The sequence below is a fragment of the Pezoporus wallicus genome, unplaced genomic scaffold (genome assembly GCF_028554395.1).
Source record: "Pezoporus wallicus isolate ANWC-B61680 ecotype Strahan unplaced genomic scaffold, APGP_CSIRO_Pwel_v1 contig_749, whole genome shotgun sequence".
NCBI classification, from domain to species: Eukaryota; Metazoa; Chordata; class Aves; order Psittaciformes; family Psittacidae; genus Pezoporus; species Pezoporus wallicus.
Window position 1 is genome coordinate 1,260,335 of NW_026641327.1, and position 26,060 is coordinate 1,286,394.

Consider the following 26,060-nt stretch of genomic DNA (forward strand, 5'->3'; position numbering starts at 1 on the left):
TGTCTTCCAGTACCCATGTAAGCTCTTTGTTGGCTGCCTAAAATATGATCGTTAGTGGTTTTAGGTTTAAAAGCATGAAAGGAAAGAAATTAAAATGAAACACATATACTTGACTTCTTTAATACCTTGGAAAAAAAATGTCAGGCACTGGAATTGTTTGCAACATTTTCAAGTCCCTTGATGAATGTGACCAAGTCATGACTACTAATAAATAGCTGTTTTCCTGATCTATGTTGGGCCTCTGAAGCATGAGCAAAATAATTCCTTTACTCTTGCTTCAATCTCTTTCAGATGTGTGTAAAAACGATGTAAACAACCTGTCTTTCAGGGTGGCAAGAGAAGAGGAAACAGTCTGAAGCACTGGGACTAGGAATTCAAGCCCTTTTCAATGTCTATTTAAAAGTAAATACTAACTGCTAAAGTGATGTTTAGAATTGTTCTTTTGAGGTTGAGTCCCTGATGATTTCAGTTTCTAGCTCTGTGTGTCTGTAGAAACAGCATAACAGCATATTACAGTTTACCATCAAGAGGTTTTTTTCATTGCTTTTGTGAGAATGAATCAGAAGAGATGACATAAAAGACTTTTAAGGACACCACATTAAGCAGCAGTGCTATCTCTTCAACAGTGCAATTTCAGATGATGTTCTGAAGTAATTTCTTCCATTTTCTGTAAACTACATTAATCCCAGCAGAGAGCTCAACCGAACAGGCTGTATTTCATTTGTTCTGATGATGACCTGAAAGACTGCAAGAGCCACTACCTCCTCTCCATGCACTTCACCCTGCCCAGGCTATCTCACACTGGCTGTTTGCAGGAGATTACTTTGTTTACTATGTTATTTCTAATGAGCAGGTAGCCTATGCTATTAGGAAGGTCTTGGCATCCAAAGTACAGCATATTGGCATTTTTCACATGCAAGTGCTGAGCACAGTATCTTAAGACTATTATTTTTCTAAATGAGCTACTTTAATTCAAAACTGCCTTAAAGGGAGAGAAAAATAATAATAATTAAAAAAAAAACAAACAACAAACAGCTTTACAAATCTCTTTTAGAGTACAAATACCCGTCAGTCTTGGAGGACTCTTGCTACTGGCTAGAGAAAAGGCTATGACAGGAGATTCATTCCCCGTGTTATATGGCTGCTCCACATCTGAAAATTCCCCTGCAGGCAGAAGTGTGAGCTGACGCGGATCAGGAAATAGTATTTGGAATCAGCTATAAAAGGCTGGGTTTTTTAGTGAACAGCTCTCTATGCCTAGAACACAAACCTTGATTTTTCTTCTTTATTCAATATCAGATCTTACACTCAAACTCTTATTCAATACTCATGAAATGTTTCTAGTGATTAGAGGATTTTAAACACTTCTTTGGCAAATCAATTAAGGCAGTTCAAGGTACGCAGGAACTGTTCAGGACCAAAACTTTCTAATATATATTTCCAGTGACAGTCACTGAAATGGGCTGGTTTTCCATTTTGTAATGGAACAACAATAATTTTCATTCATCTAAATTTTACAGCTCCAAATGCGCCTTTATTTTAGCCCTGTTGTAGTTTTGGCTTTACTTGAGAATCGTAAGAATTACTATGACATTTCAGATGGTTATTTCTGTAATGCTAAAAAGCCTAGGCTAAACTATTTCTAATCCTAGGACTCTTAGAATTACTTTTCTTTAAAATTTCAGGTTTTGTCTATATAGCTTTCCATCACAAAGCACTCTTGAAGACAGCTATGTTTGATGATAATGAAGTAGATGTTTCATCCTCTTCCACTTCTTTAGTGCTGCATGCCTCCAGGTGATGCTTTCATCAGCATCAAATTCTGACCAAAAGCTGCAGAAAAGAGCATTAGCATTGCTGGGCACGAGGTTTGAACAGGCTTCGTAGTGGCAGGAAGGAGGCCTACCCAACATGTTCTTCATAAAATCAAATTCAGCCCTTTTCATTGTCCATTTTAATCCCTCAGGCTATTCTAACCAATGCCAACAGCCTGCAGAGAATCAGTGAGATATGACTGGCATAGCTTTGACACTTTAAAGATTCTCTATTTATATTCCTGTAGCAGTTTTACTGGGGAAAGACAGCAGTCTCTCCATGATCTTCAGAAAACAGACAGATCCAAAGATGTTGGAAAAGGCTCTTTTTGTTTTCTGAGTTGTGAGTGATCAGCATCATATACCATTAGATCCTACACAGCATAACAGCTTTCCATCTGGCATATATCAGAGCTCTCAAAGGTACAGCTGTCTTCATTCTCCATAAAGCAATGCTTAAGAGTAATGGTGTTACTTTGGGATCAGTTTTCCTACATTTTCAGAACACTGAAGTTAAGGCTTACTGATATTTAAACATCTTCCCACTGTGACGATGCTTTCAAAAACACTTGTGAAATATTTTATTGTTTTAAATACATTTGCTGCCTGATAGTAATTTAAAACCAATATCATACTAAAGAAAATTGAAACATATCTAGAATGCACACTTGCTTAATAGAAGAAGATACTATTTGTAAACTTTTCAAGCTTTCCTACAGAAAGGAAATGATGGACATAAAAACATTGTCACCCCTGAAGTCACAGTAGCTAATTTGTGGAAATAATAAGAAAAGCAACTTATTGGTAAAGTGAGTCTTCTTGCTTTTCTTCTAATTTAAGGCAGTGTTCAAAGTCCAATTAATGACATGAAATAGCTAAGGACTAGAATTTTCTCTCTTCATCCTCCCTCCCGGTCCTTTTCACACTGAAATGGTATCTACCCCATGTCAGGCAGACTAATTCAGATGCACCCAGGCAAGTGAACTGGTAAATTTATATAGGAAAGCATGATTTGAGTCTGGAAGTACGATCAGATTCCCAGGCCATCAAGCTTGGTCTATTGAATTCCCTTTCTCAGCTCAGACATGATTAAACTGCTCCTGAACCAAAATCTAAAAAAAAACAAAACGCACACACACAAAAAAACCTCCATGTACCTTTAAGGTACTGCTCTCAGTTCTAACTTCAAGAGGAGCACAGGCAGAATGAGAATCAGTAAATTTGGAACAGGAAGGGAATTACTACACATCAATGAATTTGCAAGAGTCTGTATTTATATCAAAGCCCTTTCCTGAAGTTTTAAAACTCAGCATGGGGATTTTTTCACTTCCATCATTCTGATAAGAAGACTGCTTCTGAACCTGAGTCTTCTGATCATTTTAACTTTTCCTGTAGCTTTCAGGTTCCTCTTATTTTCAGTAACATACTTTTAGGCTTACAGTACAATTTGGACAAAACAGCTTTCCCCCTATATTTTTTGGTTAATATTTATACAGAGAACACGTAGTTCTCTCAGCGTACTAGGTTTTCTCCAAGCTGCCACAGGGAGCCACAAATATTGGTATTATATAAAAGGTAGACTGTTACCTACCCAGTCTGAAATGCCTCTCTCATGCACAAAGTGTATAGGGAACTTCATGTTACAGAATGGAGGTAGGGACTGAACTCCAGGGTCCTGAAGGTGAGACCGGGGAGAAACCATCCTGGGCTGCTACTGCTGCCTGAACTTTGGATGTCTACATTCTCTTTAAATGGCTCTGGTATGTCTACAGCAGACAACTGCCTCAGTTCAAACACTCGCATTTTTTACTTTTATTTCCTCCAGTGTCACATACTGAAGTCCTCAAGATCCTTCAGCTCTTCCGACACAATATCTTAATTGTCCCCTGACTTAAGAGCACCTTTCAAATCCATGTTATCAACAAGTTGCATGAATAATACTTCTAGTCTAGTCTAGCCTAATTCTATTCTATTTATAGCGTGAGGCATAAATGAACATATTCATTAGTGTAAGTTTAAGAGATAATATTGGTGTCTTGGAGAAGCTGCTGGAAAAGCCCCCACTTCTAGCCCTTGCAGCCTACCCTGGGGTTACCTCTCCTACAGCTATATTCTAGCTAGCTTTTTAACTAATTTTTCTCGTGATCCTGCAACAAATGACTATGTGAAACCCAGACAGATATATTCTACTACATTTCCCATGCACTCAGGATTGCCATGAGGTAGAGCTGGCTATGCATTGGGTATAGTCCAAAGAACAAAGACCCCGAACATCCAGACTTGGCCCTGCTTTAGTACACCTTAATAACACGTAGTTCAAATTATGGCATTTGGGCATTACTAATTCAGTTGTTTTGGTAAAGTTTATATCTTGTCACTTGCTCATTGAGCGACTAAGGCTGTGCTCTGACAATTTGGCAGAATAACACAATTCAGTTATTTAATACTTAAAAGACTTTGAAATTTGTATATTTCTTATTGTTACTTAGTTGCAATACAAGGGGAAAAATATATTTCAAAAGAAGTACAAAAAATGCTGGAAAACAGGAAAAAAACACAGAATTTTCTCACATGCAAAAAGAACAAGATCAATTTTCAGATCTCAAAAATAATTTATCTGAAAATAAAATGTTAAATATTTTCTTCTGAAAATGTAAAAACAATTTTCTACATTTTTGCAATACTGAACTATTCAGATACAGAATCATAGAATCATAGAACAGTTAGGGTTGGAAAAGACCTTAAGATCATCAAGTTCCAACCCCTCCTGCCATGGGCAGGGACACCTCACACTAAATCATATCACCCAAGGCCTCGTCCAACCTGGCCTTGAACACTGCCAGGGATGAAGCATTCACAACCCCCCTGGGCAACCTATTCCAGTGCCTCACCACCCTAACAGGAAAGAATTTCCTCCTTATATCCAATCCAAACTTCCCCTGTTTAAGTTTTAACCTGTTACCCCTTGTCCTGTCACTACAGTCCCTAATGAAGAGTCCCTCTCCAGCATCCCTATAGGCCCCCTTCAGATACTGGAAGGCTGCTATGAAGTCTCCATGCAGCCTTCTCTTCTCCAGGCTGAACAGCCCCAACTTTCTCAGCCTGTCTTCATACAGGAGGTGCTCCAGTCCCCTGATCATCCTCGTGGCCCTTCTCTGGACTTGTTCCAACAGTTCCATGTCCTTTTTATGTTGAGAACACCAGAACTGCACACAATACTCCAGGTGAGGTCTCCCGAGAGCAGAGTAAAGGGGCAGGATCACGTCCTTTGACCTGCTGGTCACGCTCCTTTTGATGCAGCCCAGGATATGGTTGGCTTTCTGGGCTGCGAGCACACACTGAAGCCAGCTCATGTTCATTTTCTCATCGACCAGCACCCCCAAGTCCTTCTCTGCAGGGCTGCCCTGAATCTCTTCTCTGCCCAACCTGTAGCTGTGCCTGGGATTGCTCTGACCCAGGTGTAGGACTTTGCACTTGGCATGGTTAAACCTCATGAGGTTAGCATCAGCCCACCTCACAAGCATGTCAAGGTCCCTCTGGATGGGGATTATTTAAATTAAAAAAAAACAAAAAACAACCAAAAAACTCTATATGTAACAGAAGGCTGATGGTGGCAGAATATTGCTCTAAAGAACAGATAATTTTTGACTCATAACTGCACTCTTTAGAGTATAATATACACAAATATACACCGATTTCCCTAACATATTCAAAAAGGGCAGCACGCATTTGAAACAAAATAAGGTTGTCTTTCCCCAAATTACTGTCTCCACAGCAGTACCCCAGCGCCACACCCCTGAATCATGCTGAGCCAGCTGAATTGCTATTAGAGCCCCAGCAGTGTTGCTCGAGCAACCAAGCAAGCCAACTTCTGGTGGCACCTCAGCTCGTGCTAAAGGAGGTCCTGAAACTGTTCGTGGAAGGCGCTGAATTGATTTTAAGGTAAGATCTTTGAAGTCCGGCCCGGCAGCCCAGCCCTTATTTTGCCCATTTTTCTGTTCCCAGAGAACAGAAGCAGGTTGCTTCATATTCAGAAGCCTCCTGGATCGATGCCAGTGTAGAAAATACTGTTTTATCAGATTGACTGCTTTCTTCAGCCCTGTTTGAGAGATATGACCTTCAAGGTCTAGGAAGCATTATACTTGAAAAGACCTCACTGGAAAACAAAGAAGCCATTGTTTAAAGATGCATTCATTTTCCTACAAAAGATGCAAAGCTACAAGTTGAAGCTCACACTGACACCTCCATAATAAAAGCATTCCAGCATCAGGCACTTGGATTCTGGGAGAGGAGTACATGAAGACAGTAATAATATCTAAACAGCCTGAAGGAAGAGAAATGACAGATTCCATTATTTTCTCTGGCTATCCCCATTGTTGTACCCTTTTCCTTATCTTGGTCAACACACTCACACTGACTTGAATTTCTTTTTAATATTTTGACAAACTGCACTGTTCTGTACAATAGCAACAAACCTTGTATTCGCAGCTGTCCTTAAAAATCCCTTAATTCTGTTATCAATCATCTATGCTAATTGTCCAAGTATATGGTATTCCTATAGTGTACTGAATGTCCCAAAATAACTAATGACAAGTTTTTTATTTCATCTGACTCAAACGAAAGTGATATTAAAAGAAGAAAGTATTTCCTTCTCTGCCACTGGCATTCAATGAATATTTATGATGTTTTGCACTATCTTGCAGTGATATGACAATGTTGAATTCCAGCTAGAATGAGGATACAGCACTTAAAAGGAGATTCTACTTTCTATCACTCATAAAAGGAATTAATAATTGCAAAACAGCTAACGTAAACAATTGTTTCTCAAATTAGATCTTATTTTATCTTTGTATTTTAAGATGGAAAAGGAATCTCTTATTTTGTAGCAACAACAATCTTTAAAATTTTTAATAACGTGAACCCATTTATTTAATATTTGTAAAGCTATTTTACGCACAGTAGTAATGCTGACCGATCAAAGTGCACATAATTAATGGACAAAAAAGCAATCATTGCAATAATGGAAATCTTATTAGCATGTAAATTATCTTGTTTTCAAAAGCTTGGAATACCCATACAAGGAAGACACTGCTTATATTAGGCTGTTTTTCTGAAGCCATTAAACCAAGACAATCTCCCTGGAAGGGCCATATTGATGCGGTTTATGGTAACTGAAAAAACTTTATCCTCTGGACAGGAACTTGTAGTAAATTATTAGGAAGTTTCAATGCAGATATGGGTACCAGGTGGTACTGTTGGGCTATATTACTGCCCAAATTTATGCAACTCTGTTTTTCAGTCTTATTTTTCTTTATTACTAGCCATCAGATAACATGCACTGGTAATCCCTGGAGACTGAGCTTTTTTCTCATGAGAAACCTTTCCTCCGCAATGTGGCAGCGGGACTACATAGGAATGCAAGAGGTGAGACATTTGCTGATGAGGATGTGACTTTTTTGACTCAATGTATTCAGCAGAAGGAACTTTACTTACTAAACCCTGACAATAATTTCTGTGGCTTGAAGCCAGGAACAATTTCCAGTGCTCTCTAATTTATCTTCCAGGGTAGACAAAGTCTGTCCTACAGATGAAAACACAATGTTCATACTCTTTACAGGGTATGTTCATACTCATGAAGAGAGATACAACATTCATATTATTACATTTTAAAAAGTTTTGAAGACTTACATTAATAAGACATTTTATTTTGCTCCTTATACAGTGGTGTGCACACAGGGAGTAGTGGATGCAGTGATAAAGTTGCTCCTAGTTGCAAATGAAAAAAGTTGCTCCTAGTTGCAAACCTTTTCATATCTAACCCAAAGAAGACTATCAGTATCCTATTTAAAGGTGATGTCTGGGGAGAAAATTAATGTCTCCAGTCATTCTAATCTGTATTCAATCAACAGTATCATCGAAAATATAGAAAGTCCTGTGAAGCCAATTTAATACAAATTTCTGTCTCAAGACAGCATCTATCTTTTCTTTTTTGTCAAAATGTGTCTAAATGATAAATATTTTTACCTAGAACATGCACTACTTATAAATAAAGACCATAATTTGGAGGTTTTCTGAGCCTCTGAACTTGATTTATTCCTGGCAGTCAAGCCACTACTCAATCCATCAAGATTTTATTCATGGAAGTATTCCCATGGAACATAATGGACTAAATATTCTAGATCACAACTAAACAAATTAAACTTTCTTATTAACTGTTCTGAGTGAGAAAGATGAATCTTTTTATTTTATTGGACTGTATATAAAAATCGTAAAGTCACACATCACAGTTATACTGAATATTATGTATAGGTGAGGAATAAGGAAAAGGCAGAAAAAGTTCTGTTTATAGGTAATGAAATAATTGTAAATTCCATGTTTTGATACTGTAGTAACACAGCACTATGCTATCATAAAATAAATATGATCTAACAACTACTATGCTATTTTAGGATTGCAAAGTTTTCCTCTTTTTTTTTCTTTTTTATCAGAAGCAGTTTCCTAAAAGAATATCTGCATGCACGGCTTGAGATGAAACATCTTTAGTTCCAAATTTGTCTAAGGAATCTATAGTAGGAAAAGCAAGTAGGCTCCAAATGCACAACCTCCTACTGGAGTCTTATTTCTATACATCAAATACTAGAAACCTCTTTCTCCTAATTCTCTTCTCTGCAACAGATATTAGTTATAATAAAATTCTACTTTTTGTTTCTATGTATATTAATTCAAGTAAAGACTGTTTGGTTACTGCATGCAGTCCATCAAATTGGTGTCGCAGAATGGTGCTAATAGGGGACACATTATCATTCCACAACTTTAGCCCACTCTGCAACGAATTTAGAGTACTGTCGTAGTATGCTCTTCATGACTCTTTAGTCATTTTATTTCTTTCCCATTACTTCTCTCTTTTACCTAAATGGAGAAACAAAAACATGAGCAAAAATACTGTAGTTCAACATTCAAAATCAACTGCAGATTTCCTGAAAACAAGGTATATTAAACAGAGCTAAAGGCTTTGGTTAGTTACCCTTTTCCTTCTTTTCCCATTTCATCCACAACTACTGCAGAACTTCCACAAGCATGAGATCCAGCAAAGTCTTTCAAGTTTTTTTCAAGTTTTGCCAAATCTGGCTGTCCATTTCAATGAGAACAAGTGCAAGAAGTTTTCATGCAGACACACTGCACAAAACACCATTCATTAAAAAGAAGGATCCTGCAGATGTAAGATAATGGGTTTAAATTGGCTGCTGGCTACATATGTAACACACTCCAAAACTCTTAGAGCTGATTCTTGTGTCTGACCTTCGAAACAAAGCCATCCCAACATGCAATGAGTAAATTGTCAGAGGCTATCAGAGAATATCTCTTCAGGCAAAGTTGGAAATGGTGCCTAATCCACAGCAGGCTTGACTAGAGTGCTGCCTCTGCAGGTGCATGATTCAAATATACCAGCCCAAGACTACTGCTGCTGGGTTACTGTATTTCTACACTGAGAAATAACCTTGCTAGTGACAAGAAAGCAGTTATATTCAGGCTTTCAGTTCTCATTTTCCTGTCCATCATAGTGGGTTTGCTGTTATCACAAAAGTGAAAAGGAAACAGTAAAACAAAATGGAGGGAGAGTTGAAGAGCCGTCCTGAAACAAGAACATGAGACACTGTCGTTTAAGATGAATCATCTTTCTTTCTTTCATATACTGGATGGCTAATCTGAAGAGGATTATGACCCCTCCTGCTGAAGCAAACAGTACCATCTGTTTCTAGAGCAGGTTTTATTTTTTTTCTTATTTTCACCTTTTTTTAGCAGCTTGGGGACACATGACCCCCGAAAAAATGATGGTTTGTCAGTTACATCATCTTTAAACTTATACTTAACCTTTGCTCCAGAGTGAAATCAAGTCAGGTCAGGTTTTGTTTTTCAGATAGTTTGTAAAAACAAAATCCATCAACAACTTTCAAGAAGCAGTATTCAATATACAGCTTTCCTACTTATCTTGTAGGAAGAAGCTTCCATGTTGCTCCTCTTACTTTATGATAAGTCTTGATAACCTATTTTGGAGTTTGGGGAGTTTTAAAAGTGGTTTCCACTTCAATCATACTTCAAATAAAAATACCTTACAATTTCTTTTTGCTGACACAAGTAGAAATGGCAACAATAGCGTTGTCAGTTTTTTTGGGAGAATTTTGACACATCCAAGTTTGGAAGAAATGTTTAGTATTTTTAGTGTTAAATGTCTGCAATTAGTGAGTACAAATTCATGCTAAATACTGTGCACGTGCGCTTGCAAAGTACTATATAGCAAATATAAGAATCACTCAAAGACCTTGTACGGCCTTTATTAAAATTAGGGAGAGATAAACTGAACATACTGTCAGTAAAAGTATCCTTGTTATCCTGTCTGCAAAGAAACTGCACAGAGGAAGTCCAGGCGGTATGTGATCTATTCCCAGTTATATCAGTACTACCCTTCTGCAGTTAATTACAAGATTAAGTTAACAAAACATGCAGGCTTCAAGAACTCAGACAGAAAAATATTCAGTGTTCACAATAAGGTACAGTAGATGTAAGCAAACTAATGTGCAATCTAGAGACAATGAGGAAAAATGATGAGAAGAAGAAGTGTGTGTCTGTGGAGTAAGCTTTGAATAACATGTATTGAGAAGAGCCCTATCACTTACAAACACTGCCACTGCAGAAAAATATGAATTAATTAAGGGAAATTCAGAAAGACACAAATCAAAAGCAGCTTTTGCCAACATCATGCATGTCAAATATTATTTCCCCTCTCAGATCACACCATTTAAATCAATGGCCTGCTCACTGCCACATGAGTTCTTAGCATATGCATTTGTAGAGGAATTAAAATTAAATCAAGTACATAGGGATTAATTTCCTGGGGAGGATTAGGATCTTCCCATCTATACAGAACGGTTGAAAAACAAGTGAAAAGAGATACTGCCACGAATATCTGAAAGAGGCAATCAGCAAAAAAAGCTTTTTTATTTAGGTACTGCAAAGGTAAATAAAGAACTGATGTAGGAGAAACAGATTAGATCTACAGCACAAAGAAGGCTAGGAAAGAGAAATATGTCTTTAATAAAGACTTCAAACTTTGGTCATGACCATTCTATTGCAGGTATAGAAATATAAGCAGTAGAGAGTGCCATCTTGGAGTGAGAGAGAGATGGTGGCAAAGGGCAAATCGTGTGTGCAAGGCTTCAATGCTGTGCAGCACAGCATCTGCAAACTGTGCACATTTGATTAATTAAAATCAGTGTTTAAGACAGATAATGCAGTCCGATTCACAAATGTACACTGAGTCTCATTTTGGCTGCTAATTAACAAAGGTTAAAGTGACATGAACTTGCATTTACCTAAAAGACTGTGGTTATCACAAGTAACTTCTCACTGCTATAACCAAAAGACAGTTGAAACAACAATAACAGAATATTGTGAATATAACAGAGCTTAAATATTTTGCAATGAGTTAATTTTACAAAAGTGGAGAAAATAATTTTTACTTTGGCAGAGTAAGATACGCATTCCCATTTTCCCTTCCTAAAATTTCATTAAAGCATAAGGAAATTGCTGTGTTTCAGAATTTTTTTACTTATTCTCCCATCCACTGCTGAATGAGATGATGCTAGGTGACTCACAGGGCATTTAGAACAGGTTCTTTCCTGACTACCCTTTCCTATATATCGCCAGGCACTACTGAACATTGTGGAGAGCAGCCTAAAATGCAGCTGCTATGAAAGACACAAGAGAAAATGAGGTTGATGTGTTATAATGGGATTGCATCACATACAGCTGTTTTTTCTGAGATGGGTCAATGGGCTGTGTATTTTATAAAGCATTTGCAGACCTCAATGTATAAAGTGAACCTAACACTGAAGTTATTATTGCAATTTTATCTCCATTTGAAATTCCTATTTATAACTTAAGATCATAAAATACATGCAGTCTGCAAAAGCCTAACACATTATATCTCTGCTAGTTTAGGTTGCAACACTGCCTACCATGTCGCTCAGAGAAGTGAAAAGCATGTCACAAACTAGATTTTCAGGCATGACAAGCCCTCAGGCTATGACATGCCTTTATTGAAAAACCTAAGTCTGACATGCCTTTAATTTCACTGAGATGCACATTAAAAATTGTATAATGCTCACATTTTGTATAACGAGTTTATTCTCTCTTGCTGATAGCATTTGGGGTATTGTAAAACAGTTCCACAAAGAGGATACTAAATATTAACTCTATATGGAAAATGTTTCTTTTACTTGGCTAGAACCTACCCTGCAAAACAAGGAAGACTTTTAAGACTTGATTCAACACAACATTTGGAACACACATGCTTAATATTTAGCGTGCTCTTAAGCACTTTACTTAATCAGAGCCTAAGAGAAAGGCCAGTATAAACAGTTTGAAAGCCTCAGGGAAAATATTTTTGAGAAATAAAATATGAAATTCAGTTATTTTGTCCCAAATATTTTTAATTATCTGTATTAAGAAGCAGAGAATGAATATTCTACAGTCTTTAAACATTTGGTTACTCATTACATGTTCCCCCAATTTACAGTGGAAAAAATACACAGTCTGAGATTTACATAGGCAATAGTTAGGATCTTCCATGTTTATTTCTTATTTTTTATGGAGTTCTTCCTAATAGTACTCTTTTTTATCACTCATCATTGGTGAGCCTTTGACTAATTTACCAATTATTCAAAATACTTATCAAAAATTCCACGAATGGATAAGGCAGATAATATGATTATCAGGATATATGTAAGGTGCATCATTCACTTTCCAGTGGAAATACCCCATAGATTTATTTCAATCAGAAACACAACACAGTATGCTTATATTTAAATACATTCTATATAATAAGTTGCACAAGAAAATGAATATTCTAGGTTCTTAGCTGCATATTTACTTGCTTGAACATTTTTAACAGCTGACATTTACTCACTGATGCACCGTACAAATAAAGGAAATCTAAAATGTCCAGATCTTAAAAACCCCAAATGCCCAAACATAAAAACCAGACCTGAAAAGAAATAATTGGTGAGGTAGTTAAACATTTTCCTTCCTTTCTTCCATATGCTATTTGCAGTAACAGCTACGGAAATCTATGAGCCCAGTGACTCAGATGCCACTACTTAGGTTTTAAGGGAGAACATGCTTAATATTCATGACCCATAACACTTACTTATCCAAACGTTTTCTAAACCACATCTACAGGGATTTCCGATCCCCCTGCCACAGCTTTACCTGTTGCCCAGGAGCAAGGGATGCAGGATAGAACTACTTTGGACCATGTTTCCTCCCTCCCTCCCACATTAGGGATTACCTCTAAAAAGAAAAATAGCCCCTGCTGTGTCCCTTGAGGCTTAATGGCTGTGTTATAGAAAATAGTCACAAAGAAAAAACTGAATTTGCTCTACTGCACTGTTAGGAAATACCTACTGTCGTGGTTTAAACCCAGTCAGGTAACTCATTCACTCACTTCCCCCCCTTCTTGCCCTTACCCTATTCCCAGAGGGACGGAGAGGAGAGTCAAAAAGAATGCGACTCCCACAGGTTGAGATAAGAACAGTTTAGTAACTAAGGTATAACACAAATCACTGCTGCTACCACCAATAATAATAATGATAAAGGACATAACAAGGGAAGAGAATACAACACCTCAGCACCAGCCGACTGATAACTCGCCCCCCTCAGCCCGACCAAGCACCGACCCATACCTCCTCCAACCCTGCAGTCCCCCAGCCCTTCCAGCTAACTCCCAGTTACATCCTGGGCATGACGTGCTGTGGTATGGAATAGCTCTTTGGCTAGCTTGGGTCAGGTGTCCTGTCTCTGCTACCTCCCAGCTTCCCCTCCTCCCTGGCAGAGCATGAGGCTCACAAAGTCCTTGGCCAAACCAAAACATCCTTGTTATCAGCTCTGTTTCCAAGCCGAAAGTCAAAACACTGCACTGCACCAGCTACCAAGAAGGAGAAAAATGACTGCTACTGCTGAACCCAGGACACCTACCAAAGGATGTCTTTCTTCCCATAAAATTTTGCCTTACTTTCTGCAAGAGGTAAAACTGGATACTAACACATACATTAAATCTGAAACATTAGGCTGAAAACTAAGCACTGAATCTTTCCTACAATACTAAATGTAGCCCTTTGACCTCTATAAAATAAACTGCATCTTCAACATGGAAACAAGCAGAAAACATTGCCTAGATACAAAGAGATCCAAATTTCACAGAGCCACAGTCCTTGCATGCAAAAAATCGGCCAAAGGATAAATCCCATTAAAATCAGTAGCTTTAAAATCCCACTGAAATTCACAAATCAATAAACAGCTTCAGAGTTACAATGGAAAGGTCCTTACAATGGCTTTGTGACACTGCTGAGGTCTGCATAAGGCTCACAATGATCGTTACGTTAACCAGTGTTTAACGCTGTGTTGATTCATTTTGCACTCATCCAGAGACCAGCAAACAATTATTCCTCAGCTGTACATGTAGCTGGACTGATTTATTTCTAGATGCAATTTAACTGATCTATGTGTTGTTACCTGAGGCAAATTATGTGTTTAATCCCCTATAGAGTTTTGTGGTGTCATACTTGCCTTTCTAAAATTTCTACCTTGTTTCTATATCAATGAAATTGACACAATGGAGAAGAAGTTGTGTAGCCAGGAAAGGTTTCCACTTAGGAAAAAAAAAAAAAAGAACAAAACCATTTTGGGTCTTAAATGTCTTCAGGGTCATTCATAACAAAAGCACCAATAACAAAATTTCTGAGATGTGACTGTGATCATAAGAAACTCAGTGTTAAGAAAGTCAAACACTTCCAATTGGAAAATATCATGGTTTTTTGGTTTTTTTTTTTGGAGATGCTCACATTTTTCTCTGGTACGTAGCACACATGTGAATTGGTTTGGCAAGGCAAGAGCCTCCAAGATACAGAAATTTACCTCTGTCTCACTGAATTCACATTCAGCTGAGACATGCACTTCTGGCCACTGTAACTTCTCCCCTTTGTAACTCCAGAAGAACACTTTAACCAAAGTCGTTCAACTGAACATGCTGAGGCTGCAGTCCCACAGTCAGCAGGCAGATGCAGCAGCCCCACCACAGTGCATTAGAAAGCAAGTGGTGGCATGCATGGCTAGAAAGTCAGGTGAGGCATGACCTTCAGTTCATGAGACTCCACAAATGATTCAAAAAGCTATTTCTTCCACTGCGGGAAACAGGACCCTGTCCTTCTCTGTGGGTAGCTGAGGGAAGGAGGGAAGGACAATTGTCAGCCTCTGCTGCCGTCTCTCACTTCTGAGGCAATATTCTTTAGAGCCTCTAGCTGTGTTTTTCAGCTCTGCATATTTTGCAGCACTTATAATGATGACTACTTAGACACAACACTATTCTAATTACATGATCAGACACAACGGAACCGCTAATTCAGCAGCTAGAATGAATGAGGCAGAACTGAAATTGCACAGCAGAAGAATTGCACCAGAAGTTTTTGGGGCACAATTTACAAGGTAGAATCACAGAATACTAGGACCAGATGGCCCTTGAGGAAGGGACCTCAAGGATCATCTGGTCCAACCTTTCTTGGAAAGCATGACTTAGACTAGACAGCCCAGCACCCTGTCCAGATAAACCTTAAAAGTGTTCAACACTGGGGAGTCCACCACTTCCCTGGGGAGATTATTGCAATGGCTGGTTGCTCTCACTGTGAAAAATTTTCCTCTTGTGTTCAGTCAGAATGTCCCCAGGAGTAACTTGTGCCCATTATCCTGTCTTTCCCTTGTGATTCCTCTCCATCTTCTTTGTAGCCACACTTTAAATGTTGGAACATGGTAATAAGGTCTACCCTGAGCTTTCTTTTCTCAAGGCTGAAAATATTCAGAATTTACATGATATAATCCATAACTATATTTTTCAAAGTTTTCCAACTAAACAGTTGGCTCCTATATAGCTAATTTATGCCTACTGATTTGGCAAAAAAACCTATGTCAATACATCATAGATGGAAAACCACTGTAGGTCCATGGCAGCTCCAAAGCTAGGACTCAGCACAAGTAGAGCATGGTTTCCTAGACACAAGGGCTCCAGCAAGGTCTTCACTGCACTTTCTGCATCCTTATCTTCCATTCTTTGTTCATGTGAAGAACTCCAAGAGGAAAGTCCATATACTCTACTGAAGTGCAAGATCTCTGCTGTGTTATGAAATCTTAGAAAAAGAATACGATCTTAACGTTGCTCTAGCAGAGTATAAATAATTCAAAAACCATCCTTATCACCAGCAACAATTGAGGTAACCTTCTATGAGAAAATACTGTAAAGAAGAGCAGAGTAACAAACACAGAAGTCCTAAAAGCTTATTCCAAAAATAATAGAAAACCATTTGAAAATGTACTTTGCATCTGTCTATAATAAATGCTATTATAATACTTTAATTTTTCCTGTGTTTTATTAAAATGCTTGCAGGCTCCAAGAGCCCTATTTGCAACTGGAACACCTCTCCAAGGGAGAAAACTAGTTCATCATAGAAATCATGACAGCCAGAAAAGAGGAGCAGTGATGTATGAAAATATAATCCATTGAACATCAGACCTGACAACCTCAGAGCATTTCCGGGCTAAGTCAGCTAATAACACCATTTTTAACATTACAGGTGGATTCACAATCTTTGAAATGCTATATTCAACTTAAGGAATATTTTTGCCTTGAGCTGTCATAAAGATTAACAACAGCAGACAGGATGTTCATTGGTGAAGCCCAAATCTCAGAAGTACTGCAATGTGAGCAGAGAATTAAAAGAATTTTTAAAGTTTAATTTTTTTTGCTGAAAAAGAAAGCAAAAATGTCATAGTGCAAAATATTCTCTAAGGGAAAATTTTGCTCTTAGGTACACACAAAAATTCCCATGAGGCTAAACTCTAATTCTTGTATCATCAATGTGGGTCACTTTCACTGAAGCCAAAAAAAATGACTCCTTTTAAAAGCTTCTTAAAATTGCCCACTGATGGGGTAACCTAGTTCCCATGCAACTATTCAGCAATGGAGAGAAATAGTCCAAATAGCCTAAATCAACATATCTTTGGAAGCATGGTATCAAAATTATCATAAAAATGCATTTCTTTTTTTTCTATTCATAAAGTTCCAAATCAGTGATGCAAAGGATAAAAATAAGCATAACTGATTTTATATTTCATAATTTATTTATAATTTCCTATATTAACCTGGTTTAGGATTTTGGCATATTGAGAAATATATTTATCATTTATGTGCTTTAATTACTCTCTAAACTCCCAATACATAACATAAAGCAAAACAGATGTTTAGAAGATTTTAGAGCTGTATGATAACAGCGCTTCAAACAACAGTAGAAAAGATATTCTCAAGATTTTCACAAACTTGTTTATTAATAGTCTTCCTATTGCTTCAACTTTCATAATATAATTCATAAGCTCTCTGAGATTTCTCCTTTTTCTATATTCCCAAATATCTGATACCCAGTTAAGAATTTGTTGTGCCATGAGACTATATATGAGCACAACTGATCACTAAAATATTCAGCATTTCTTTGATTTACATGATCTGCATTAGAAGTTTCAGTCTTTTATAGGCATCACTATATGTTACTTTTAAAATTGCTATAATTCACCACATTATTTTAATCGCTCACAGTTATTTGACATCTGAGTCATGTAATTCCACATAGTACACTATCTAAAGGCATTCTCCAAATGTGTTTGAATGAGTTCTTGTGTCTAATCATTCATTACTAACTTAAAGCACTGCAACTGATCAGCACTCTTAAAATATACTCGTTAATTCTAGAAAGCATTTCAGAAGTTTCTTCTAAATTTTCTGTGACCAAAAAGGATTTTAGAATAACATTTTGAGTTATATCCACAAATTATTTATTAAAGCGCTCTGCTAGGTAAAGACCTCCTCCAGCTCATGATGAAAAGAGGTTTGCCACTGACTGAAACAGGAACAGGATCAAATCAGTTAAATCTTACTATACTTGCCTGTATAGTGAAATAATCATAAAATGCAATGCCTACTAAAGGAAGGCAGAACAATAATTCTAAAATTTTGCATCTTTATGGCATTTACTGTCCCAGCAGAGTCTTGGTGTAAAGCTAGTAAATAATAACTTCCTTATCCATCTGAAATCTCAGTGAGAGTTTTAGGTACACAGAACGGAATTACCAGAGCTGGCGCGACCCCAAGGCAGCAGGGCTAACATCTGTTCCCTTGGAAAATAAAACAAGAATTGTAATACCCTCTAGCACTCAGAAATTCCATTTTATACCATTTCTAAAATATGCCGTCTCTAAAATCATAGCAGTTTTTAAATCTAGAGTCATGACTGAAAGGCATTCATTTCTCTAACCTAACTCAGGTATTTCTGCAGTGCTGTCTTCTAGGAAGGAAGAGAAATAAATCAGAATCAGGTCTCAGAAAGTCTGTAGACTGAAGCTGATGCAGGATAACTAATCTTGCTGTTCTGACCACTGTGCATATCGAGAGAATATGCTGCAGCCGAAGGCTGTACTATGGTGAACTTCATCCTCAAGCCACCGGGCAGCTGAGGGCTTGGAAGTATCCATGGAAGAAGTCTGCTTGCTGTTTCAAATGGAGGTGTAGCAGGTAGAAGCAGTACCATCTGTGAATTTGCCATGTTTTTTTTTCTTCTCTTAGTGACACCAGATGCAGGAATTAACTATACCACTGAAAAATACTGTTACTCTGGAATGTCCATAATTCATAGAATTTTGCCTATATGTTATTTCATCGGCACTCACCTGGAAGCTGTGCCTGTATGATAATGTACTTGTTTGAATCACACACCATCTGCCAGGTAACAATAAAAGAGCCTAGCTGGCTCTTCAAGACCATCACGCTCCATCTAGTAAACACTCACATTGCCCATCTGGGCCCATGGCCCAGTAAAAACATGACCTATACATATATATCTGTATCTGGACACATTTCTATGGAATGAATATTATCTGTTAGTGATCTGCTCTTCAACAAGGATAATAAAATCTGCTTCAAGAAAAGCACAGGCAGGTGGAGATGCCATTAAACTCTACATGCTATTAAACAAATTACAAGAACAGGAGGCACTGGAGACTGGAACTTCAGAACTGCTCAGTGATGCAGATTATATGAAAGCCTTTCAGGAAATCTTTTCCTTTCCCATTCTATTCTCCTAAATACACATTTTCCTGCAGTATTCCTTTCCAGACTCATTGCTTTTAAAAAACAGGTGTGTGGGGTGCAGAGACATAGCTATGGATTTAATTGCTCTCCAAGGGCATGCCCATCCAGAACCCAGAACCTGCAGACCCCTCATCTGCCCCGTCTGCACTCAAGACTTTTCTCTCTAGTGGAAGGAGCAATCTTCCTCTACAGGCAGAAATACTTGAAAGGGGCTTGGAATAATTTTAACCTGCACTATATAATCATAGCACTCTAAACAGTTGTTTGCTAGTCTACTGTATTAATTGATGTACTATAGTGACTAAGAACTGCATCAGGTCCTAGAGCATTTAAAGAACCTAAGACTCCCTTCTCCATCACGCTTCATTTTCCTCCTGCATCACCCTTAACAGCAATGTTCTAGTCCTTCCTTGGGAATTTACAGCTGCAGTTTCAGTGACAGAAATGGCAAAATTTCGCAAACAGAAAATTAGGAATTTGCAACATTGTCAACACCACATGACTTGCACCAAATTTTCAATTTTTGATTATATTTGCAGGAGAGATGCTGTCAAAACAGTTCTTGTAGCATATATTGAAAATCCTGAACACTTTTTCAGAGGCTTGCATATGGAGAGGAGAGACATGCTGTGCATAATCTCTTGTTGATATGGGATCATCACCAAAGATCCACACTGATGCGCCATCTGCCTTTGACAGTAAGGTACTTGACGTGGTTTGAAGCCACAGTATAAATGGATGAGGATACTCCGGGATTTCTATTGTTTTTCAGAGATGACGTTTCATTGGAACACTTATTGCAAGAGGGTCACTTCTGCATAAGTGTCTTTTAGCCTTTATCTTATCACCTTTTTTCAGAAGGCACACAAACAACATTATGTCAAAAAGAACTTGCTGAAGTAAGGCACAGGGGTCTACTACAATGAAATACGGTACATAACATTTTTCCTGCTTTTTCAACTATGTGCTGGAGGGGTGACAAAGAACACCTTACCTACCTAGTACTTCTGTCTAAACAGAACACAAAAGGCCATCTAACCATCAGGAGAAACAATCTCTTTCTGATGCAAGAGATACCAGGAACCTTAGTTCCTATGTTGCTAGTCCAGCATGTATAGGCTGTCCCCTCTTCCAACATTTTTTGTCAAATGGCCCTCTATACCAGCCTTAGGCAAAACCAACTGGCACAGGAAGAAACTGTCTTGAAAACTCTCATTAAAACCACTGATATCCTCTTATAGTTTATCTGCTGGTCTAGAGCAGGACAGAACTTCCAAATTTAGTAAATGTTTTTTCTTTAGTCTTTCATCAGTCAAATTCAAAGAACACAGAAAAGAAAGAACAAGAAAAGGAATCAACCCCAAACCCCAACCAAACAACAAACAAACCAAACCAAAACCAAAACAACTGCACAACACAACAAACAAGATAAATCAAAGGTTCAGTAGAAGCAGACAGCTACAAAATCAATCACACTTCAGAAAAAACAAGGATGGTGGAACTACTGAAATGTGCTTTGTTTCTTCAGAACCCCGAAGAACTATGCTGTGAAGCAGAAACCTGCACCACCGTTTAGGCAATGCAATCACCTTCACTACAGCTTTTTTTTTCTTTATTATTTGTAGGGGTAGCAACAAAGCAGCTTCTAGGGTGTATTATGTAGTATGTAAAACACTGCCTACGTACAGACAAAAATATAGAGCAGAGAAAGCTAAGAGATGTTAGTCAGATCTGGGAAATGTTTGACTAGCTTTTCTGGAAATCTATGTTGTTCATTTATTTTCATCAAATATTGACCTATTAGAATGACAGATGCAGTAATAAGTGTTCTACAACTTCAGACTAAATCCTTTTTTATTTGCCACCTACTAAGTCTCTTAAATAATCAACTGCTGATTAGCTGGAGGGCTAATCTTGAAATGTCACAGTTAATCTCAGTTCTCACTTTTAAAAGTTAGGATTTCCCTCTGCATGCAGTTTTACATTGTTGGCAGATGAAAACATTTGCACTGAATTTTCCTAATGAGCAAACACTGTTTATGACCCTGTGCAAACTTGCTGTTGGCTTACTTTAGCAGCTCTCTATTTTGAGGAGTCTCCAAGATGAACTGGCCATATAGAGAGCAAATTATCTCACCAATCCACTCTAAAGCTCTCAGTTGCTAATCTGAGTGGATAATGCACTGGAAATCACGAGTGAGTAAGGAAGTGGGAGATCCATCACATTTATCTCCACTGACGGAAGCTGAGATTCAAAGTTCAGGAAAAGCAAAAACAGATGCAGGAGGTCTTGCACACAGCTAGACCCAAAGTATTTTTCTTTCTTGTTGTAAATATGAAACCCTGTAAAAGGAAGCAAGTTCTCAAAAATCAAAAGGAAACACAAGGCATCGAGTTCAGAGCAGTTCACATTCATAACCCTTGGGGTCAGGTGTGGGAAAAAAAGATCTGCCAGCAGGCACATGGGATTGTAAGCACATGCATGTGTCCGCATACATACATGTATGCAGTTTCCTGACTATGGATTTTGCTGCTTACTGAAATTCCTCATATCACCTAATTATGGATAATGCTCAAATGCTCAAAATTAAGACCAAGTCGAATTTGATGGAATATTTAAAAGCATTGCTCAGGAAAAGGTACCTCTACAGTATTAGGTATTTCACTGCACACTAAACCTGCACATCTTCCCCTTTATGTACTTTTAAAGTATGAAAAGCAATTTTAAAGCACTATTCTATATTAACAAGAAGATACTTGATTTAAAATTTCTGCCTTCCCCCCAATACTTTTACTATCAATCAGAAATGAAAAATAAGAAAATTTGACTCCAGATATATATAGCTCTTGGGAGTTAACTTAGAGCTGTAAATTGAAAATTAACTACACTGATCAATGCCACCACAGAAATGTTTGCTAGACTCCCATATTAATAATAAATTCACTCTGCTGAAGTCCCAGACAATTCCATCTGATTCTCTGCCAAAGACCAATGTATTCCTGAATTTACCCGTCTTAATGTTTGTTGTTTTTCCAGGATGGATGACATTAAATAAATATTTTCTCCCTGTTCCTATTCTGATGATAATTCATCCTATATTCTGAGATTCCTGTACAGCACAGTGACTACTGAAACCTGGAAAGCAGAGGAAAGCTGCTAAAATCAGTATTTTGAAATAATCAGCATCAAAATATGAAATCAACTTCATATCAATAAACTTTTTTCCAGTAATGAAACATGACTGGATCCACTCAAATGCAGAACACCAGGGACACACTTGAAAACTATCTCATGGCTGTGGTTTCAAATGTGGAGCAGGTACTGTGATGAAATTTTATCCTACAGTGCTTGAGTCTCTGGCTGACGCAAAAGGAAAGACAACATTGTCTAATTTTCTTTCTCCTCCACTGCATTTTTTCTTTTTTTTTTCACAGCACACAAATAATAGAAGGCCATAAGAATGAGAAATAAATTAACAATTCTAAAGCCTGCTTTAGAATCACAGGTAAGAGCAATAAACTCAAGTATAATACCCTACCGCAACAGCTGCAAGACTTCAAGCATAAACCAGGGAGAATGGTAACATTCATGACATTTCATCAGTGACAAAGGTGAAGTGATTAGAAAATTAGAGGAAAACTTTTTAAAAAATCATTTCATGCTCTGCATAAAAAATAAATTGAAAATTATGTCCAACACTTGTATTTTTCCTACCACTTGGCTACCCCATGGAAACAATACAAACTTTTACCATATGCAAACAAATGTGGTATTTAATATCTTTCCAATAGTAATCAATATTTTTTGCTAACAAATATAAAATTGTTGTAGTTGTAAGGTACTATGTAACCATCCATAGTCTTTACAAAGAGTGAAATAATAGAAAAAAAATGCTGAACCAATATCTTTCTGTTCTCTAGATGTGTTTTGATTCAGTATGCGCTAAGTATGACTCAGTATCCTGAGAAGACAGCATTAATTCTTCACTAATTATAAAGTCTACAAAGTTGTTCTATGGTAATATTACACAAAATAAACTTTTTGTTTTATTACAAAATAAATTTAATTTTTTTTTTTCACGTATATGATGGACATGCTACAGGTAGCATGTTACAAACTGCTGTAAAATTTAAATGCAGATATATAGACATCTCATATATATATTGTTTCTAGTCACTTTATCACTCTCTACTGATTCAAAGTAGTAACACTCCAAAAGAGACTGTAGGAGATTCTCCAACTATAAATTATCTCCAATGGCTCTACCAGCTACATAAGGGGACTCCTCAGACACCTAGACTGTCAACATAAATTGTGTGAGCACTTCTTATCTTTCATTTTCTGACACAGGTTATCAGAAAGAATGCGTACTATTTGAGAAGAGGGATATATTTAGCAAGGAAATAGGAATCTGGCAGTTTATAAACAACTAGAGTAGCAGGATTGCATTCAGTTTACAAAAATGGCTTTATCTGGATTAAGAGAAGAGGAAAAAATTGTTCAGAATCCTTGAAGAGTTTGGGTTTTCTTTTTGTTTGTTTCAACAACTTTGCCATTAAATAGAGCTCTTATAAGCAAGGAATTAGAAAAATGAAAACCATGAAAGCCAAATCAAAAGAGCTCTTGTCCTGAAAACTGGTAATTGCAGATGCATCTTTCTAATCATACTATACCTTACATGATTTGAAAGCAGTCAACATGCTGGAATCTGACTGCAAAATCAGGACAGTGATTAACAAAACTCTAGGAACATCCCTGCAGGTCTTTGTTACTTCACACTGAATTTTTGATCTCAAAGTCCCTTCTTAAAATAGTATCCATTTTACCTTTCAAGAAGTGTAGCAGATAATTATATTACTGTTTTCTGATGAAACACCAATTATATGTTTCCTTGCTCTATATTCAAAATATATGAGAAAACTATATGATGATCAGTATGACTGTAAGTCAGATAAGCATGAAGGAAAAATAACAGAAAAAAACATTTTGCTAAGAGAAAAAAAAAATTCTAGGAAATTTGCAGAACCTTCAGGAATGCTTAAGGAATAGCTATAATTTTCTTTCCACTAGATTCCTCACAGTAGCATTAGAATAAGTAACGCCTATGTACTGAGTTTATGATGTACAAAACTGGATTAGTCCTTTCAAGTCTTCTTTTTAATAACCTAAACTGTTTTCTAAGTGTTGTGTCCTAGGGAAAAAAAAAAATAAAGCAGAATAAATAATAGAAAATTGAAAGAATGACATTCTGTGTAATCAGGAACTGGCACACTTCACTCCCAACAAGTCTTTTCAAAATTGTTTAAAAAATTCGACAAAATCCACTAAATAGTAATTATATATTTTTTTTTTGTGGTTTGCTAGAAATAATTGCAAAGAAAATAAAACTGAGTAAAGAGATTTATTATTTACCACACGACTGTGTTTCTGATATCATATTCACAGAAAGCATAATGAAAGATTCCTCTTAACAGATTTTAAATATTTAGATTCTAACCTACGGATTCGTGTCTAACTTCTCCTTTTTCCTAATAATTAACAACATAGTTTATTATATCATTAGATGAGTTTTTGACTATTGCTAAGATTTAGTCCTTCCTTTTATTTCTTCTTTTTTCCAGAAACTCATTTTATCTTTGGCATAGATACCCTAGAATAAAGGAAAGCCCTTTTCCTGTTAAAAATATTTTTTTAAAAAGAAATTTTGCACTAAAATCCGTTTTCTGGAGAAAAAAAAAAAAAAAAAAAAAAAGAAATTTGATACTCCAAGACTTAAAACTTGTGTTCCAGTGGAAGTTTTAAATTAGGTCACAAATGACACCAATATATTAGACTGAAGAATAAAAGGTTTAAAAATATTTCTGGTAAGAAACAATCTGTTCTGAATTCAATGTTCTGAATACTTCAACACAAAATATTTAGTATCGTCCCATTAAGAACTCTCCTTTACACTATCTGGAACTTTGGGTATTGTTTGTTCTAATTATATCTGAAGAAAATGTAGGTGCTACAGATTTTCTTCTTTTCATATCTTTCTGATTAAAATACCTTTTGTGAATGTATTACAGGAACAAGAAGCATGATCCTTGCAAATGCCAGATATGGGTTATGCATTGTCACGATGATTGGTGACAACATTAAAGAGAAACATTTTACAAAATGCCTCAGACAAACAGTAAATGCAGTGAATAATTGTGCAGTAATTTCTTTTTAAAACATTATAACTGAGGGAATAAAGAAAATAAACACAGCTGAGTGTAGATGGTGAAACACTGATTCATTCCCTCCTTAAAGGGATGCAGTTCATATATGATTTTTTGCTTGATCTCTGAAACTTCTTCATCTTAGGTTTTAGATTTTTTTTGATTTTTTTTTTGTTTTGAGGGTGGAGCAGTGAAGGGCAATTAAGCAGTGCAAATGAAACCTATAAAATTTAATATAAGTGGCTGTCAAGACTAAACAGCAGGCAGAAAGGCTAAGATGGGGAAAGATAAAAAAAAACGGAACTAAATAGCAGTGTACAATTTCAACCTCATAGCTGCTACTGTTTTATCAGTCCTGCTATGGATGTAGTGGGATACCAGATTCTTTTACTGAAATCTTCAGTCAAATTCAGTGTAAAAAGGAAACAAAATGTATACTCCACAGGTAACTAGTATTTTCTTTTTACTTGCAAATCCTAAATTAGTTTCAATTACATTGTGAAACAAAACATAGATTTCTTCAGCAATTAAGAAAGATGTCAAAACTTGAGCCTGCACTCATTGTTGATGTCTACAACATAGGCATTTCCTCCTTGAACCAGTTTGCGAGATGTATGACAACCTTAGTTCTGCTACTTCAACATCTGTTTTGTGGTTAATTGATAGGAGCTTTTCTAACTGTGATTTTCAGGTCACATTCCAGCTACTCCTCAACTAATATAAAAAAAAAATCACTTAAAAGGTCACTGCCACTTCCAGTATCTGGGGTTCCCTTGAGACCACTCTGAGTTGTTAATTCA

General features: G+C 36.9%; 1 protein-coding gene across 3 annotated transcripts in view; it reads right to left on the reverse strand.

Moving 5' to 3' along the window:
- Positions 1–26,060, reverse strand: part of GABBR2 (gamma-aminobutyric acid type B receptor subunit 2) — a 445,865-nt gene that overhangs the window by 198,268 nt on the left and 221,537 nt on the right. The window lies entirely within an intron of this gene.